Source organism: Capsicum annuum, chromosome 4 (genome assembly GCF_002878395.1).
Source record: "Capsicum annuum cultivar UCD-10X-F1 chromosome 4, UCD10Xv1.1, whole genome shotgun sequence".
Lineage (NCBI taxonomy): Eukaryota > Viridiplantae > Streptophyta > Magnoliopsida > Solanales > Solanaceae > Capsicum > Capsicum annuum.
The window spans coordinates 100,361,790-100,383,459 of record NC_061114.1 but is presented as its reverse complement, the minus strand read 5'-3'; positions in this window follow the sequence as shown (position 1 = coordinate 100,383,459).

The following is a 21,670-nucleotide window of genomic DNA, read 5'->3' as shown; positions in this document are numbered from 1 at the left end:
GCTAAGGTCAGTTTCTTTTCTGGATCATATCATTTCTTCTGAGGGTATTGGAGTTGATCCCTAAAAGACCGAAACTATTAAAAATTGGCCTAGACCTATTTCTCCGACTGATATCCGAAGTTTCTTAGGTTTAGCTGGATATTACCACCATTTTGTTGAGGTTTTCTCCTCTATAGCGTCTCCTATGACTCGATTGACCCAAAATAAAGTGAAGTTTTTGTGGTCTGAATCTTGTGAGAAGATTTTTCAAGAGTTGAAGACTCGACTCACTTCAGCCCTGTTTTGACTTTTCCTGATGGTGTTGATGGTTTTGTGGTCTACTGTGATGCTTTGAGAGTTGGGTTGGGTTGCGTATTGATGCAGAAGGGTAAGGTGATAGCTTATGCTTCTAGACAGTTGAAACCCTATGAGAAAAATTACCCCACCCATGACCTTGAGTTGGTTGCTGTTGTGTTTGCTTTGAAAATCTGGAGACACTATTTATATGGTGTCCATGTTGATATTTTCACTAATCATAAAAGTCTACAGTATGTGTTTACCCAGAGAGAATTGAATCTTAGGCAGAGACGATGGTTAGAATTGTTAAAGGACTATGATATCAGTGTGTTGTACCATCCGGGCAAGGCCAATGTTGTGGCGGATGCCCTAAGTATAGTGTCCATGGGTAGTGTTTCACATATGGTAGAAGGTAAGAAAGAGTTGGCTCGTGATGTACATTATTTTGCTAGATTGGGGTTTAGGTTGTTTGACTCTGTTGAAGGTAGTATAGGAGTTCAGAGTAGTTCCAAATCCTCCTTGGTTTTAGAAGTAAAGGAAAAAAATACTTCGATGCTAGTTTGGTCAGACTAAAAGAGTCAGTCAAGGACCAAAAAGTAGAGGTTTTCTCCCAAGGGGGAGATGGTGTGTTGAGATTGCTGGGTAGATTGTGTGTCCCAAATGTTAATGATCTGAGACAGAGGATTATAGCTAAAACGCATGGGGCGCGATATTCTATTCATCCTGGTGCCACCAAGATGTACCGAGACTTACGGGAAATCTATTGGTGGAGTGGCATGAAGAAAGATATAAAAGCATTTGTAGCTAAGTGTGCAACATGCCAACAGGTTAAGGTTGAAGACCAAAGACCTGGTGTATGATGCAAGAGTTCAGTATTCCTACTTGGAAGTGGAAAGAGATAAATATAGACTTCGTGATTGGTTTACCTTCTTCCCAATGCCATCATGATTCCATTTGGGTTGTGATTGATAGGTTGACTAAGTCTGCTCATTTCTTGCCTGTTCATACTTCATATACTACTGAGGATAACGCTAGATTGTATATTCGAGAGCTAGTCAGACTGCATGGAGTTCCCTTTTCTATCATTTCGGATAGGGATACTCAGTTCACTTCGCAATTTTAGAAAGCTTTTCAGAAGGGTTTTGGTACCGAAGTGCTTTTGAGTTCTACTTTTCATCCGCAGACCGATGGTCAGGCTGAGCAGACCATCCAGACCTTAGAGGATATGTTGAGAGCTTGTGCACTTGACTTATAGGGAAGTTGGGATGATCACTTTCCATTGATAGAGTTCGCTTACAATAACAGTTTCCACTCTAGTATTAGCATGGCTCCGTTTGAAGTCTTATATGGAAGGAAGTGTAGATCACCCATAGGTTGGTTCGAGGTGGGTGAAGCAGCTGTGAGTGGTCCTGATTCGGTATTTGAGGCTATGGAAAAATTTAAGTTGATTAGGGAAAGGTTGAAAACTGCACAGAGTCGTCAGAAGTCATATGCGGATGTTAGAAGGAGAGACCTTGAGTTTGAAGTTAGTGACCTAGTGTATCTGAAAATTTCACCCATGATGGGGGTGAAGAGATTCGAAAAGAAGGGAAAGCTTAGTCCCCATTATGTTGGTCCTTACAAAATTCTTAGCCGTGTTGGTAAGGTAGCTTATGAGGTTGAGTTTCCTTCCGAGTTGTCCTCTGTTCATCCAATATTCCATGTCTTCATTCTTAGAAATCATATTAACGATGCTGTGGTAGTGGATTCCTCTGTGAGTGTTGACAGTCAAGAAAATCTTTCTTTTGATAAGATTCCTGTTGAGATTCTTGATTTAAGTGTCCGAAGACTAAGGAACAACGAAGTTCCCTTGGTCAAGGTGTTGTGGCGAAACCAATCTGTTGAGGGTGCAACTTGGGAAGCTGAGGTGGATATGCAATCCAAGTACCCGCACCTATTTTTCGTGAACTCCGATCAAGCCAAAGGTACCATTTTTCCCTAAATCATGCACTTTTGATAAAAGTTGCAGTAGTTTAGCTGTCATTTATTATGTGTTCAGCTGTAGTTTCTTGAATTTATGCATTCTATGTTGCATTCGGAGTGAGAAATGATGTGGTGATGAGTCTAACGAATGGTTTCAGCTGTATGCTCTATTCCCTATCTAATCTTGTCATGTCTAGTGTCATTCAAGGATGAATGTTTCCAAGGGGGGATGATGTAATAACCCGGAAAATTTTTCGTTGAAATTTTATGCTTAAATGTGTTGGGTTCTATCTTCTAGAATAAATGATAAATTTTCCATGAAGAATGACTTAGATTATGACATACCATTGCGTAGAGTATCGAATAATCTTTCCAACGATATATAGATCATCCAAAACGGACAACCGAGCGATGAGTTATGAACATTCCGATCGAACTGTGAATAGTAGTGAACAGTAAAACGTGCAGGAAAAAGTACTGAGGCCTGGCGTATTTTTGCTCCAACTTTAAATGATCATAACTCCTTGTACATAATGATCTGGGTTATCTACTATATATCAATGGAAATCTCTGCGAATCCTCTTTCCAATGAAATTGGTTTCATCCAATTTTTCTGTCGGAGCAAAAAGTTATGGTCGATCTACTTCAGCCTACCAAAAGTAAATTTTTGGGTCTATTTCAAACGATCACAACTCCTTGTAAACAATGATCTGGGTGAGATACTATATATCAATGGAAAGATATGAGAGTCCTCTTTCGAATGAAATTGGTTTCATCCAATTTTGATATCGTAGTAAAACGTTATGGTTGATCTATGTCAGACTATCAAAACAGTCCATCAAAGGACAGATTCAAGAATTTTTTTGATTTTTAGGGGTGTTTTGGTCATTCCCCCTCACCCAAAATCCATCCAAACCTTATATTAAATCCTATTAGAAGAATTATATGTTATATTTCATCAAATTCCCTCAAAAAGAAAACCCTAAGCTCCTTCATCTAACTTCAAGAACCTCCAAAGTTCACCATTAATTTTGCAAATTTATTCAAGATTCCAAGTTCCTATTTTAAGAACTCCAAGAACCATCATTCAAAGGCACGATTAACATCTCAAAAAAGAGTATCGATCTAAAGTTCATCATTCAAGGTATGTGGGATTTTTTAACAAGAACTCTCTTTCGTTCTTGCGCCCAAAAGTAATTTTCTTTACAAAGGCATGGTTTTTATTTGATTTTTATGAATTTGAAGCATGAACCCATATATTATGATGATTATTATGAAATCTTGATGTTTATAATTTTGAAAGATGAATTTACATGTGTGGAGATATAAAGCGTGAATCTTGAACGATATTTATCCTGATTTTGCTATTTGGGTCGTGAATCCTTATTGAAAATTGTGTTTTTTTTAGAAAGTGTGTGTTATCAGCAAGTTATATTGAATATTTGAGATATTTTGAATGATTTGACCTTTTGGTCTTAGTGGAGTTGTTTTCAACTCGAGTGTGAAAGAAATCCACATCGTGGTTGATTTTGATAGATGGGAAGCATGATGGCTCCCGATGTATATTTATATATATTACTAAAATTGTTTTTGTTGTGGATTGTCTTTGAAATGATTTGAGCTAAGTTCGGGAGAAATCTTTAGCACCGAGTGGGAGGTATAAAGCGACCTTACTTTCCTAGAACTATGTGCCCCCGTAGGAGTGAGCCTGAGGCTGATTTATATAGTGATCACTAGTTTGTGTGGATTTGATATCGATAGTTCTACTCCGATGGCAAGGATAGGATGGCTCTCCCCAATGTGGGTTGTGCGTTGGACTCTATGTAGCTCACATGGTTTATGTCGATTATAGGATCTCCCAGTGTGTGTGTGTTTTCCTGTGTTTATGGTGAATAGTGAAGTGATTTGAAAGTGGAATTGTTAAAGTTATTCTTTCGAAAGATTTAAATGATATTTAAATTATGAGAATTGATATTCTTGATGAACTGAAAGTGATTGACAAATTATATGATGACTCACATGTGTTATTGTACTTATTTCATCCTATCATGATTATGATGAATTTTTTCGGGCTATATGAGTCTTTCATACATCTTCCATATTTCTTATAAATATTTATGATGATAATTTTTATACAACGCCATACACCCCCATATACTCGGTTCCTTTCCATGGTACTGACCCACATCTTCGGATGTGGGCTGCATTTTCTTGGAATGTAGATTCAGGTGCTCAGTTTCAGGTTTGACAGTGATTCTTTAGGCACGCTGTTCTATATCCTCTGTTGTGGTGAGTCCTCATGTTTTGAGGACGTGATGTTTGATGTTGGTTTCATGGAATTGTTTACATTTAATAACTGAGTATGAGTCAGTTGGGGCATGTCTCAATGGCTCGCTGGTTTTATTGATTTTCTTAGAGGCTTGTCAGACTAGTATAGATGTTGGGAGTTGACTAATAAGTCGTGTTTGGTTATCTTTCTAAAATTCTTTTATTCTTGGATGATGATTACTCGGTTGATATTTGAGGGTTATTTATGGAAACCCCATTGATTTGTGTTGAACTGAATGAAAATGGATCAAAGGGTTAGCTTGGGGATACTCATAGCCTCAAGCACCGTGTGTTTCTCTGGGACCCGTTTTCCGGGGTGTTACATTATCTTATTTAAATTCATTGGCTTGCTATGTTGTCATGACCCAAACAAGGCCTAGCCGTGATGAACATCCCGAACCATGAAGGCATGGACATCCTACTCTATCTGGTAGTCATGCACATCATTCATATAATAAAAGAAAAAGTGGAATTACGATCTAATACAAAAATATGGTCATACTCTGAATTAAGTTTAACAATATGGAATGAAATCCAAAAATCACTAACAACATCTGGAACAGTCTGCGAAATCTCTACTGCATGAAAATTTGATAACTATCTGAAAACTGGGACAAGGCCCTCAATAGACCAAAACTGTAATAGATGACATAATATGAAAAGACAGGCCTTTTGGAATAGAAAAGGCTCACCACTGCACAATCTGATCTGCTATCTGAATTATCTACTGCTTATCTACACCGCTAGCCTGAGCCTCAGAACCTGAGAGGTAGGGGAGGGGGATCAATACAGATGTCCTGGTATGCAGAGCAAATCCAAAATAATCATTTATATCCAACATATATGAGAGCAATTTAAAGCAGTTCATAAACATATCATGTAGTAAGAAATCACATAGGCATTTTAAAAGACTTTGTGAAAACATCTTAAATCTATGACACTCTGTCTTACTTCTGTGCTAGGTGGTGTACCCTACAATCTTTAATCCCACGGGCTATATGGGATTTGCCATTAACTCTACAGCCAAGCCCCCAACCCAAGTATGCCACAAGGGTCGGAGTCTCTGAATCTACTACGCCACACTGTCGTAGCCAGCGGATAATAATAATCTACCTGTATCGACAAATACAGTTATAGGCTAAGAGTTACTTGAACTCATACCTTCTTCGGGTAACCACCTAACCTTATTTATGCCCATTTTTAGTTCTTTAAACATGCATGCCCTGAAAACATACTCTGAAATCTTTAACTCTGTCATGGCATATACACATATATGGTATCGTCATACCATTGACTTGCAAGTCACATTCTCTGAGCCATTTATAGCAATTTATATCTCTATTTTCAAATCATGAAATTCAGGACCACCATAACAACAATTCGTTCAAGGAAATCATGCTTTAAAATCCATGTAAAACTATGCAACCAATTCTCTTTATCAACAATTTAACAAACAATGGTGGTCATGTCCAAAGTATCTATCTCATGCAATTCTTCTCTTTAACACAAAACATAGTTATCTCAAGACACCATCTCAAATAATTCTAAATCAATGTTTCAAATGCTATGACATTGAGAAAACATCTTTCAAATCACAGACATGCATTTCAACTATTTTCCAACAAAACCAAAATCTTTAATTTATCACAAGAGAGGGAGTCCATAATTTATGTTCTCAAACAATCTTAAACCTCAAATTATATATATATAAATCAACTTAGGGGGAAAGGTCTAAGGGCCAAATCAACAATGCATTTAAACATTCATAATGCATAATAAAATCATTTATTTCAACACTCCTTTTCTAAAATCATGCTTGAAAATCTTTAAATCATGTTCTAGTGTTTCCAAGACCATGTAGTTTTAAGGATAAACCCCACGTACTTTAAATTATAAGATTTGAAAGATGGAACCTAGATCTTGATAGATGAAACCCGGATCTTGATTTGTTTCTTAGAGATATTGACCATAAGGCTTGATTTTCTTAAATTTCTTATTCTTGGAGAAAACCGTAATTTGATCTTATTTTGAGAGTGAAGAAGTTTTTGATGTTGTAAAACTGATAATGATTGATTAATAACACTTAAGGGTTGATTTAATTCATGTGAATGGTTTTTGGAGTAAGGGAAAGACCAAAATACCCCTACAAAATCACTTCCCAGTTGCTGAAATTCTGGGCTAATGACCAAGGCTGACAAGCTGTCAGTTTTTGTCATCATCTGGGAGCTGAAATTGATGGGTTTCTGCCTAACACTGACAACATATTCTGACAAGTCGTCAGATTTGTGACAAGCCGTCAGAATTGTCGTCACTCAGTTGCTAGGCTGATATGCTGGAGTAAAATAGGCATAACTTTTTGTTCTGATATTGTATTTTTGCAAAATTAGTGGAGTTGGAAAGAGGACTCAAATACCTTTCATTTGATATATAGTAGGCCACCCAATTCATCATATATAAGGAGTTATGGCCGATTGAAGTTAACCAAAGTTTTGGCACTCACTAAAACTCGAATGATAGGAAAGCTTTCAACTAGTTCTTGATTTAAGGGACCTCTATGATCTCGACTCATGCTCAACTAAATTCACACACTACATAATTGAGTAAAACACTATATGTACATTGAATTTATGGATTTTGGAACATCTGCGCGAAGGAATGAATATTTTCGTTCAAGCCCGAAATGCGGGGTGTTACATTATCTCCCCCTTGGGATCATTTGTCCCCGAATGGTGGGTAGGAACGTTGAAGCTTACAGGTATGGAATAACACAGACATGATGTGTCTTCTAAGAAAGGATATAACTGATTTGAAACATTTAAACTTTTATCATGAAACTGAATTCTGAGTTGACTTGACTTTATTTGCTCAAGGAGCTGATTTATGCTGAGAGTTTAAGATTTCCTTGGAGTATTCATGATCTAATCATAAATATTGAATTGAGGAGTGATAACTTATTCAAGTATGAATCATGAGACAATTGGACTTATAGCGGATCAGGATATTACACTGTCTGAGCTAAAATACTTGGGAAAATTTAGGATTATGTGTTGAACGCTTATGAACTGAGTCATGACTAAATAGCTGAATCTGAAACATGATGCTTGGACTGAACTGGATTCGCAATTTACCTGGATAGAATAGATTATCTCTCAACATTCTTTCTAAAGAAGTTCCAGTAGCATTAGGGAGCAACGGATTTTGGCACAAATACACCAGGCATCCAACTACGGAATCACAACGTTAACACTACTCTATAGCACGGAATATAGACATGAAACTCATAAACTAGGATAGAATTACCAAACCTTAGGCAATGCAACTTCTTACTTTCAAGGTTATCCACACTTCTAAAATACTCTCTCAACTATACTTTCTCCTTAAACACCATGTCATTGATTCAACTTACTTTTCTTACATGGCCGCTGATATTTCCATCTTCTAATGTCTAAACTGAACTAAATCCTCTCACCATCTTCAAGCCTAAGTCAAAATCACAAGACGCACCACATAATAATGTAGTACTAGTTTGAATCATGAATTTAGTACACCCTGCATTTCACAATTCGTCATCTCATGCATAATTCTTATTGCCACTCCAGCAATCACCTTCAACTTTGCATTAGAAATTCACAAACACTCAAAGCATCTATTCGTATGTATACAAACATGACATTCAAGCCTATCTTCATACCCACATATGCACTTCTAAACAAACACTCATAAAGAATCTTTCTCAAATTCTCTAATACTTCTATCCATAACAACTTCCCAGAACTATTCAGATGATACACATAAAATATTCTCAATTAACCAAGCCATACACAAAACTTAACCTCAAAATTCTTTCAACTTATGGACTTACATAAAACAAGCACACAATAATTTTTCCCAAATATAACACATAAAACTTCAACTAACCTTGACACATATCAAAGACTTGGCCTCAATCTTACTCCATAATTACTACCTTAACTCAAATAAGCACACAACCATCTTTCATCAACAAGAAATATTTACTCTTTTCCATCTAGACAACTATTCATCATCACTATCTCGACCTAAGGGAAAAAGGTCACTAAAATTTGGAAAATCGGAATCCAGAACATGAGGGGAGTACTAATCATAACTTGATACCCAACTGAGGCGTGAGGAATAGAGAACTCACGGCATGGTCTCATTAAAGAGATCTAATATGAGGGCGTACCTAATATAAGTCTGAATTTTTACTGATCGTTAAGTGTATCACATGTACACAAGAGTCATGAACTGCATGACCTGAATTTTTTTGGAATTCATAACTTACGGAAAGTGATTCTGACTGCTGAACAAACTGGGAACTCATCATACTAGGAACTAGGAAAGTACATGATTCTTTATCATATGTATGAACACGAACTATGATCATGAAGCTGAAACATAAAGCATGAGTATGTATTGGAATAACTAAAGTAAACTGCTGAAATAAGAATAGATTGAGCATCGTTCTTTCTCACTGCCAATTCCACAACTTACTGGCACATCTATTAGCATCTGAAAATTTGACTTAGTTACTCGTTCTATCATCTCCCCCTTGGATTTAAGCCATTACTCTTAAGTCTGTGAACCACTATATACACTTTGGTATAAACTGAAATCACTTTCCTCTAGAGTCGGGGATATAACAATACACATAAAACTAAACTTACCCTATAAGGCGGTATCTTCATGTATAACAACCAATGCTAATACCTCCTTCTAAGATTCCACCCTTAGGTTTCTATAGCCCCAAAAGTCATCATATAACATCTTAAACATTCACCAACTTAGATTCTTCTAACACTAAACATGGATATCTCCAAACCTTTGTTGGGCCATACCACTTTTGTCATAGTCTACCAACATCATGCCTGCAAACTTATATTTCTAAACCATGAGAATCCAGATTATGCAAAAAAAAGGCTCAACATCATTAATCATAACTCCATAACTTAGCTAACAAGAACATCACATATTATCTAACTAGTCTTTCTCCGCCTAGCAACTCAGTACTACTAACCACACAACATGCAATGATCCTTGAAAATTATGCAGCCCCATAACACCTTGTGTTTACTTCTACATCATACTTACAACATCAGACTTAATTACAAATCAAAAAAACTTAAGGTCTTGTATACACTGTTCAAGCCTACTAGATCACTTTCACACAACTAACACCAACCACAACAATCATTATATCCTCAACATTCCAAGGTTGCATATATTTAGAATATAACCAAAGATCCTTTAAACTAATTATTAAATAATCAATGCAAAATGCATAAAGGATTTGGTTATGAAATTTACCAAAAATGATACTTTGCTTTTCGTGTAAACCAAGAAACAAGTTGGGTGCTCCATCATCATAAAGTCTATATTTGGCACCGGGGTCAAACGGGAAGAGTGGCCATACACACGGGTCTAGACAACACTTCCCTTTCCCGTGGTCTCTTCCCAAACTAAATGGCAAACTCTCTATAGTAGCATACATATTATCCAAATCAAATAGAGAGTAGAGAAAGGTATCACTCAAGTCAACTTCTACTAAGGTGTCCTCATGTGTGTACTCACTAATAGTTTCACAATCATCACCATGAGTACTCTCAGCAATAAAATCACATAAAGTAGAAGGAGAAGTAGTTTCCAAGACTACACATCCCTTACCCTTAAGAGTACTTTCATCTTCCAAGAAGTGATTTCCATCTTTAGTAGAAATGTTGTCACACCATAGTGGGTTAGCATATCAGCTATAGCTTCTAAGGCAAGCTATACCATCATTTTCACCACTAGGTTCATTAGGAGTGGTTATATGATCTTCAAATAAGACATTATACCTAAAGAGAGCATGATCTATTTCATAGGCAGATTCAGAACAAACACGTTCATCACTCTCTAAAAGATCAATATCAAGTTTCAAAGATATTTCAATTGCAAGATTATCCCAAGAATAGCTCTCGAGTTCACTCCTATTCCTTTGATCAACATTTTCAACATCATCACACACTTGAGGTTCATTAATTACATCATACACATCCTCAAGTGGTGGGTAATTTTCACATATAATTTGATCAACACAAATTTTAGAAGATAATGTACTTTTATTCATCATAATGGTTTCAACACTAGGTGGACATAAATCGATCTTACAAAAAGAGTTGATTCGGTCATCAATAGGATCAACTAGTGTATCCACACTCACAATATGTACATCATCATCAAGTGGAAAAGAAACAATAGACTCACATATAGGCAAGCTACAACTCACACTCAATGGGCTACTAGCCACACAATTATCATTCACATGTACAAAAGTGTAAGAGTTAGCCATTTTACCTTGATGTCCTTGCGTAGATTCTTCTTTATCATGGTGTGAAGGTCCTCCAAAAGTTTGGGTAGGAACTTCCTTTTGGCATTGTTCGTCTTTGTTTTCCATGTTGGTACCTACACAAATGTCTTTAGAAATAGAAGGACAACCAATGTTAGCATAGTTTGGTGGTAATCCCCTCACTTCGCTCTACACAACCTCTTCTTTTTCCACTCTCGGATTACTGCCTTGCACTCCCTTAATCCTCTCAATTTTTTGTCTCTCATAATTATTTGGATTGGAGTAGGTAGGTATTTCTCTTCGCAGCTTGGGCAGTAAGTAAGTCATGAGGTGATTTCCCCATTGGTCTCTTACAATATTAGGTTAATTTTCCACGTTAGGAACTTAATGTTGTGCAAACCAATCGGCACCTAAGTATATATGACCGTAGGCTAAGGGAAGAATATCGCACCACACCTCCTCATGGTATTCATATTGAGAGAAGATAACTTTTACACTCTCGGTAATCTTGAACCCGTACAAGAAGTATGGAACAAGTAAAGGATTGCAAAACAACCCCAAGTAGTCAACCATGGATGGAACGATGTAGTTTTTATAGTACCTATCATTTAACACAATGAGGCAGCCTGGTATCCTACAAATGGTCACCTTTCCGGAGTGTACACTCCTTCTTGGATCAACATTGTAAGGCATACGAGTACCCCTTGGTTTTGGAGATGCATACCCTCTTCTTCTCATTGGACAAGCTCCACTATAGCTAGTATAACCATTCACATTATATCAACCTTGATAAGAAATACTACAAGGTAGAGAACATGAATACTCACACTCCTCACGTGTACTCTCATCATATGACTCATAAGTTTTTCGAACAAAAGGGTTATACCTAACACCAAATCTAGGTTCGGAGTGAGAATTATAAGACTCCTCACATGCCCCAACGTTATCATATGATCCATCATGAGGTTCTATATCATCTCCAAAGTCACCATAAGCACTAGGTACTTTATTCACCTTATTTTCTCCCTCAAAACAGTAACTTTCAAATCTGCCCAAGTTTTAATCATGGCTATTTTCATAGCCTCCACAATCTTCCTCAACTTCGTAGCCATTAAAACCCTTACTACAATCATAGTCTCTCATATTGTAGTCGCATTAATCCCCGGCTAACGAAGACATGTTCCCCTTATATTACTTTTTAAACCTACAAAATGAACAAACAAGATTAGTAGTAAAAGCTCCTCACCAACACTCATATTCACTCGCTTTTGTGATCCTCACAATTTGGAGCGGCAAATATTGAAAGTTGCTTATACTCCGGTAGTCAATAAGATGTCAATTCTACTTGGCGGCCGGAATAGATTCTTGTTTGATTGTCTCAAAATCTACTTACAAACTTGAAACAAAGAAGTTACGATGAGTTAAAAACTAAGAAAAACACATAAATAATGAAGACACGAAAGAAACGAACTCAACAACTAATCTACAACTAAGTAGGTGATTACTAGTTGCTAATTAGTATTAGAACCAACAACGAAACTAAGGAACAATAAAAATGAAACTAAGAATCTAAAATTTTGAGCTCGAAAATATTGCGTGAACAGTAGCATTGATGATGTGGCAGCCACGTATTGGTTCAGTTTTATTAAATGGTTATTCTCAAATGTTCAAGTCTTGGTCAAAAATTAATTTGGATTGGTGGAATTTGTTTTAGGAGGGAAAATAAGTCTTGGGGCCTTTTTCAATTTTCAAGACTAGACTTTTTCTTGTACTTCTCCTTAAAACATGGGTCCTTAAATTATGGAAAAGTGGTTGATAAGTAATATAAAGTCTTTTGGTGGTTGGGGGTCTTTCAAGACTAACAAGTACATACACCTTTTTTATTCACCTTTTAGGATCTAACATTCACTTTATATTCTAACAATATATGAAGGAAGGTGAAGAACTTCAAGAACAACAACAACCATACCAAGAACAATAACAGCAATCTTCAAGAACAACAACAATTCCAATGGCCAACTCCAATCCACAATAACAATATCTCCAACACTTGGCCAAGACAACTATAGCTTCTACAAAATGGTTCTCAAGCCACCAAGTAATAACAATATCACATGGTCAAGTTTATAACATCAAAGAGAAACCACACGGCCAAAACAGTCCACCACAACAATGGTCAACAACAATGGGCCAAGCTTATGTTCACAACAATAACTTTCAACAAGTTCAAGCTCAAGTTTAGATCTAGACTCAAAGTGTTAGTGGACAAGAAAGCTAACACTAGAAACAACAAAATAAACAAGAACACTACTAGATATAGCACACAACAAACAAATATTGGCCAAGACACAACAAGAACACAATTTTGGCCAAGAACACAAACACGGACAGATTGCTATTTTTCTAGAATTTTCAGTTTTTAACTCTTTTTTTTTTTAATTTTCTAACAAGCAAGCCCAAGATTGATATTGTAGGAACAAGTTCAATCCATGATTTGATACCAATGATACAATTTTTACCAGAGAAACACCAAAAAACTCCAAAACAGTCCGCAAATCCTAAGGATATAAGGACCTTTTAGAGGACCACTCTCGGATTCGCTACCAACAAGAAGAATACAAGATACAATGAAGTATATATCACCAAAAAATAGCTACAAAATGTGATGAACAAAATGAACAACAATAACACAAGTTTGAATTCAATAAAGGACCCAAAACAGTTCACTACACAAGATAACCAAAACAAAAGTAAAGGATAGATAGTGAGACCAAGATTATTACAATATTAAGAACTAAAGAGTGTATTAAACTCAAAAACCCCTAATGAATGTAATAATCCAAATGATACTTTATGGTGACTGCTAAGGGAATCAACTCACCTCAAGATTCACCGTTTCCAAACAAAGATAAATATTAGCTTTTTCAAGCCCTAAACTAAGACTATCTAAATTGTTCTACTCTCAAGAGAGAGAATTTGTGTTTCAATCTTTCATTCTTCTAAAACTAGTGAAAATAAGACTAAAGGGGCATATTTATAATATATTACAAATAAAGATAAAAAGATCATTTTTCCCTTAATGAGAAGGGCTGCTATGCTGTGTAAATACACCATATATAATGTATAAAATACCCTTAATGAAGGGACAGCCAAGGTATGTTATAACTTGAATAAATGGCGCCTTTTCAATACTCTCAAAAATCGAGTATGGTTCATACTTCAAGGCTTGTGGTTCTCGGGTTAGAATCAATGTAAACAACTAAGCAACCTTCCACTCACGAGATTTCTTTAAGTCATGCTCAAAATGATCCTTCCTTGCGTATCCTTTTGCTCTCGGGGTGACCAAGTCTTGAGCCTTTACGTGTTTGCCTTTAAAGATGTCATCAAAAGCTAAGGTGTCCATTTGACTCGTATCAGGGTGGAAATACAGTTCCAACATTCTGCCACACCTCATTCCCTCTTAAGCAGGACATCTGCCACATAAATTTTTAAAAAGGACTAAACACCCTCTATACCGCAGGCTGAAAAGCACGATTTCATCAGAACCAAAATTCGCACTAGAATCAATCCACTCTAAAGAACTAACGAACTCTTCTCAAATCCTTGCACAATTTTTAAAATCTTATATGACATTAATCAGAAAGGACCATACCATTTAAATTCTAAACTTTTGCGCTTGATTCACCGTAATATGAGACATATCGAATCCCATCAAAGTAAGAAAAGAATTGGAATAACTTTACTTTCGTATGGGCAACACCATAGCACGAATTAGAGTATGAAAGAGGAACATTCTGACTCCATAGCATGAACTAGCACATAAAGAAATGGAAATATTCCTATACGCCCAGTAGCCTCCATCTTATAAGTGTGGGGTGCTACACACCCATAAATAAGACTCTACCTGATGCGATTTCGCAGACACCCTAGGACTATGAACTGTGCTTTGATACCAAGTTTGTCATGACCTGAACTAGGGCCTGGCCATGACAGACATCCCTAACCATAAAGGCCCAGACGTCCTACTCTATTTGGTAGTCATGTACAACAATCTTATAATAAAAAAAATACAGAATTACAATCTGGTACACAAACATGGTCATACTCTGGATTAAGTTTAACAATAAGAAATGAAATTCAAAAATCACTAACAATATCTAGAACAGTATGCGAAATCTCTACTACATGAAAATCTAACAACTATCTAAAAATTGGGACAAGGCCCCCAGTAGACCAAAACTATAATAGATGACATAATCTGAAGGATAGGCCTTCTGGAATAGAGAAGGCTCACTACTGCACAATATGATCTACTATCTGAATCATCTACTACTTATCTGGACCCCTAAACTGAGCCTCAGAACCTGAGAGATAGGTGAAGGGGTCAATACAGATGTATTGGTATGCAAAGCAAATCCAAAATAATCATTTATATTCAACATATATGAGAGCAATTTAAAGCAGCTCATAAATATATCATATAGTAAGAAATCACATGGGCATTTTAAAAGACTCTGTGAAAACATCTGAAATACGGTTACAGGCTAAGAGTTACTTGAACTCATGCCTTCTTTGGGTAACCACCTAACCCTCTTTATGCCCATTTTTAGTTCTTTAAACATGCATGCTTTGAAAACATACTCTGAAATCTTTAACTCTGTCATGGCATATACACATATATGGTATCATCATACCATTGACTTGTAAGTCACATTCTCTGAGCCATTTATAGCAATTTATATCTCTTTTTCAAATCATGAAATTCAGGACCACCACAACAATAATTCGTTCAAGGAACTCATGCTTTAAAATTCATGTAAAACCATGCAACCAATTCTCTTTATCAATAATTTAACAAACAATGGTGGTCATGTCCAAAGTCTCTATCTCATGCAATTCTTTTCTTTAACACAAAACATAGTTATCTCAAGACACCCTCTCAAATAATTCTAAATCAATGTTTCAAATACTATAACATTGAGAAAACATCTTTCAAATCACAGACATGCATTTCAACTATTTTTCAACAAAACCAAAATCTTTAATTTATCACAAGAGAGGGAGTCCATAATTTATGTTCTCAAACAATCTTAAACCTCAAATTATATATATATAAATCAACTTAGGGGGAAAGGTCTAAGGGCCAAATCAACAATGCATTTAAACATTCATAATGCATAATAAAATCATTTATTTCAAAACTCCTTTTCTAAAATCATGCTTGAAAATCTTTAAATCATGTTCTAGTGTTTCCAAGCCCATGTAGTTTTTAGGATAAACCCCACGTACCTTAAATTATAAGACCTGAAAGATGGAACCTAGATCTTGATAGATGAAACCTGGATCTTGATTTGTTTCTTGGAGATATTGAACTTAATGCTTGATTTTCTTGAATTTCTTGTTCTTGGAGAAAACCCTAATTTGATCTTATTTTGAGAGTGAAGAGGAAGTTTTTGACACTGTAAAACTGATAATGATTGATTAATAAAAATTAAGAGGTGATTTAATTTGTGTGAAAGATTTTTGGAGTGAGGGAAAGACCAAAATACCCCTACGAAATCACTTTTCAGTTGCTGAAATTCTCGGCTGACGATTAAGGCTGACAAGCCGTCAGATCTGTAACAAGCCGTTAGCTTTTGTCATCACCTGGGAGCTGAAATTGATGGGCTTCTGCCTAAGGCTGATGACATATTCTGACAATTAGTCATATTTGTGATAAGCCATCAGAATTGTCGTCACTCAGTTGCTAGGCTGATAGCTGGAGTAAAATTGGCATAACGTTTTGCTCCGATATCAGATTTTGGCAAAATTGGTGGAGATGGAAAGACAACTCAAACACCTTTAATTTGATATATAGTAGGCCACCCAGTTTCTCATATACAAGGAGTTATAGCCAATTTAATTTGACCCAAGTTTTGACACTCACTAAAACTCGAACGATAGGAAAGTTTTTAACTAGTCCTTGAATTAAGGGACTTCTATGATCTCGACTCATACTCAACTAAATTCACACACTACATAATTTATTAAAACACTATATGTACATAGAATTTATGGCTTTTGGAACATCTACGCGAAGGAATGACAATTTTCGTTCTAGCCCGAAATGCGGGGTGTTACATATGTATTCGTTACCATTACTAAAAAAATTTGCTTTTTTGCTTTGCTATTTGAACGTCAACAACTTAAAAAACATATCCACCCTTCCTCGTTGAATTACAAACTATACCCTCTGTTGAAATATTAGTTGTGGTGAGGCCAATAAACTTTTCTTCAACCGTTTTACTTTTTCCTCTCTTTGTCTAATGATTATATTAGTTTAAAAACTGATAATTCATATTAATTAATTTTAATCAAATATTAAAATTAATAACTGGTGGAGGTATTTTTATTTGGCTCTTTTTACTTATTTATTTTAGTTATTTTCTTCTAATATTAATCTTATATATAAGTTCATAAAATACTAAGAATCAATTTTAAATTTTCAAACTATATCTAAAAAAAATTAATTAAGTAAAATGTATAAATATTCTTAGGATATGTGTCAAGTCAATTAGGAGGATCAAATAAAAATAAATTTGAAAAATAATCAAATCGATGTAAATGCCTAATAATATTTTAGCATTGTGAGTTATAAACACAATTTATTAGTATTAAATAACATATATTAATTCACCATTTCTTTTATATGCAAAAGTAATCTTCCATTTTTTCAAACTATATTTGAAAAAAAATTAATTTTATAAAATGTATAAGGATATGTGTCGAGTCAACAAGGACCGACTAAAGAAATTGAGAAAAAATCAAATTGATGTTGACGGTTAATAATATTTTACCTTCGTGAGGAATAAACACAATTTATTATTAATAACTTATAATAATTGAATTTTTTTATATATGCAAATGTAATCTTTTCAGTATTTGGTTAAGTATACTATTCCTATGAATTGTCGCCGTCGTCATTATTACTATTATTGTTGTTGTTGTTGTTGTTATTGTTAAAAAATTTATAAATAAATTCATTTTCAATTATGGATTCGTCCAAGCACGAATCTATGCCCCTAGTATTGGTTAAAAAGTTTTGTGGATGATTTATTAGTAGAGAATAAAAGTATCATTCCAAATAGTTTTGAATTAGAAATTTGCCATTTTCTATGTGAACCAAAGCCATCATTAGTAGTGTTAATATCTTTTAGCTACTTGGCTAAAGATGAGAACATTTTTGGATAAAAAATAAAACAGAGGATGATGATATAAAATACGTGAAAGTAATAAACCAAATGGAGAATGTAAATAGTAGTCTACCATCCTCGCTTTCTTTAAATAACTAATGGTTCTTTATAGCCAAACTACATCCAACTTCCAAAGTAAGAGAAAGGCACATGTCTTTACACATGTCATCCATTCTTTACAACATTCCCCCTTGGATTTTCATGTAAAACAAAACTTTTTGAATACGCATTTGATTTCTGGCTCATTAAAACCTTATCAGGAAAAATTCTGTGGGATAAAGATCTTGGTTAAGGAAAAAAGAGTACAATGCGTATTCTTACTTTCTCCTGATGAAGACTCCGATTCAACTAGTTGAGTCTTCGCATTCCGATCTTGTGTACCGTCTTCTTAAACATTGAAGTTGGTAAAGATTTGGTGAACAAATCTTCTGGATTATCACTAGAACGGATTTGTTGTACATCAATATCACCATTCTTCTGAAGATTGTGCGTGAAGAATAACTTCGGCGAAATGTATTTCGTTCTATCTCACTTTATAAAGCCTTCTTTTAATTGAGTTATGCATGTTACATTGTCTTCAAATATGACTATGGGTACCTTGATATCTAGCTTTAGTCCATATCTCTCTTTGATGTAATGTATAACTGATCTCAGCCATATGCATTCTCTACTTGCCTCATGGATAACTATTATCTCAGCATGATTTGAAGAAGTAGCAACGATAGACTGCTTTGTAGATCGACATAATATAGCAGTATTCTGTATGTAAACACATAGCCTATTTGAGATCGTGTTTTATGTGGGTCAGATAAATAATATGCATCTGCATGACCAACAAGATCTGGACTAGATTTGTTAGTATAAAACAGACCCATATTAATAGTCTCCCATATTAATAGTCTCTTTTAGGTACCTCAATGTATGTTTAACTTTGATCCAATGTCTTCCCGTAGGAGAAGAACTACACCTTGCTAGCAAATTGACAGAAAATGTTATATCCAGCCTTGTAGCATTAGCAAGGTACATGAGTGCACCAATAGAACATAGATATGGTACTTCGGGATCAAGAATCTCTTCACTCTCTTTCAGAGGTTGAAATGAATCTTTACTCACTTCGTGTGATCGAACAATCGATAGAGTACTTAATGGATATGTTTTTTCCATGTAAAATCATTTCAAAACCTTCTCGGTATAGGGAGTTTGGTGAATAGATACCCCGTCTTCTAAATGCTCAATTTGCAAACCAAGTTAAATTTTTGTCTTTCCAAGATCTTTCATTTTGAATTCTTTATTTAGATATTCAATTGCGTTTTGGACCTCTTCTGAAGTCCCACTGAGATTTATATCATCCACATAAACAACGAGTATAACAAAACTTGATGTCATTTTCTTTATGAAAATACAATGACAAATGAAATCATTTATGTAACCTTCACTTTTCAAGTACTCACTTAGGTGATTATACCATATACGTCCTAATTGTTTTAGACCCTACAATGATTTTTGTAATCTGATTGAATGTAATTACCTAGACTTTGAACTATATGCTTCAGGTATTTTTAATCCTTCTAGGATTTTCATGTAAATATCATTATCAAGTGAACCATAAAAATAAGTTGTAACCATATCCATTAGATGAATTTCAAGATTTTCATATACGGCTAGACCGATGAGGTATCAAAATGTTATTGCATCTATAACAAGTGAATATGTTTCTTCATAATCGACACCGGATCTTTGAGAGAATCCTTGTGAAACAAGCCATGTCTTGTATCTTAAAATTTCATTTCTCTTTTTTTACGTACGAAGACTACTTATAGCCGGATGGTTTTACACCATCTGGGGTTTGGACTACAGGTTCAAAAACCTTCCGTTTAGAAAGTGAGTTCAATTCTGATTGAATCGCCTTTTGTCATTTCAGCCAATCTTTTCTTCATCAACATTCTTCGATAGATAGAGGTCAAGGTCCTCATTGTCTAGCATGATATTTAGTGCGACATTATATACAAAAATATTATCTACCGTAATTTTTGATCGATCTAAATTTACCTCATCACTAGCAGAACTTATTGAAAGTTCTTCATTCACTTGAGTCTCAGGTTTACTGATTTCTTTAGAAATATCAGGATTAATCAGATTTTGAGTTTCTTCAGGAGAATCTTTTATAATATTATCTTTATCAATCTTTGCACTTCTTTTTCTAGGATTTTTATCCTTTGAACCCAATGGCCTACTACACTTCAACGTATTTGTGATTCAAAAGCTATGACATTAGTAGATGGCTCTTTTAGGACTTCAATTTGGACAGGCACATTCACTGCAGGGATATGTGACTTAGTTATCCTTCTCAAATCAGTAAATACATCTGGTATTTAATTTGCTAGTTTCTATAAATGAATGATTTTCTGGACCTCATTATCACATATGGGGGTACGTGGATCAAAATGAGATAATGATGAAATTTTTTATGCAATTTATTTTTTAAGTTCAGGCTTCTCTCTCCCTAATTGCAAAAAATTTATTTCATCAAATGGACAATCCGCAAATCGAGCAGTAAACAAATCTCTCAACAATGGTTCAAGGTAGCCAGTTATAGAGGGTGACTCAAACCCAACATATATTCCTAACCTTCTCTGAGGGCCTATCTTAGTACGCTGAGGTGGTGCAACTGGCACATATATAGCACATCCAAAAATTCGTAGAGGGAATATTTGTCTCATGACCAAGGATCAATTGTAACGAGGAGTACTTACTCTAATTTGGTCTGAGATGAATAAGTGATGTTGCATGTAAGATAGCATGACCCCAAACAGTAGTGAGCAATTTCGTTTTCATAAGTAGTGGTTTTGCTATCAATTGTAGGCGTTTAATAAATGACTCAGCAAGGCTATTTTGAGTAAGAACATAAGTTACTGGATATTCAACTCTTATCCCAACTGACATACAATAATCATTAAAAGCTTGGGATGTAAATTCTCTAGCATTGTCAAGGCGAATAGCCTTAATGGGATAATCTAGGAATTGCGCCCTTAATCGTATTATTGTACCAATAATTTTGCAAACACCCAGTTGTGAGATGATAAGAGACATACATGAGACCATGTTGAAGATGCGTCTATTAGGATCATAAAATATCTAAATGACCAACTTGGTAGGTGAATAGATCCACATATATTCCCATATATACGTTCTAGAAATAAAGGAGATTCGATGTCAACTTTCTGTGGTGATTATTTAGTTAATAGTTTTCCTTGATAAGAAGCAGCACATGAAAATTCATCAGTTTTAAGAATCTTCAGGTTGTTTAGTGGGTGCCCTTTTGAATTTTCAATGATTCGTCTCATTATTATTGAGCCAGGATGATCTATTTGATCATGTCAAAGCACAATCGCATTTAGATCTGTAAACTTCTGGTTTATGATAGAGTGTGCTTCAGTTGTACTAATTTCGGCATAGTATAAGCCGAAAGACAAAGTTGGTAATCTCTCTGTAACACTTGTTTTTTACCTAAGACATTCTTAGTAATGCC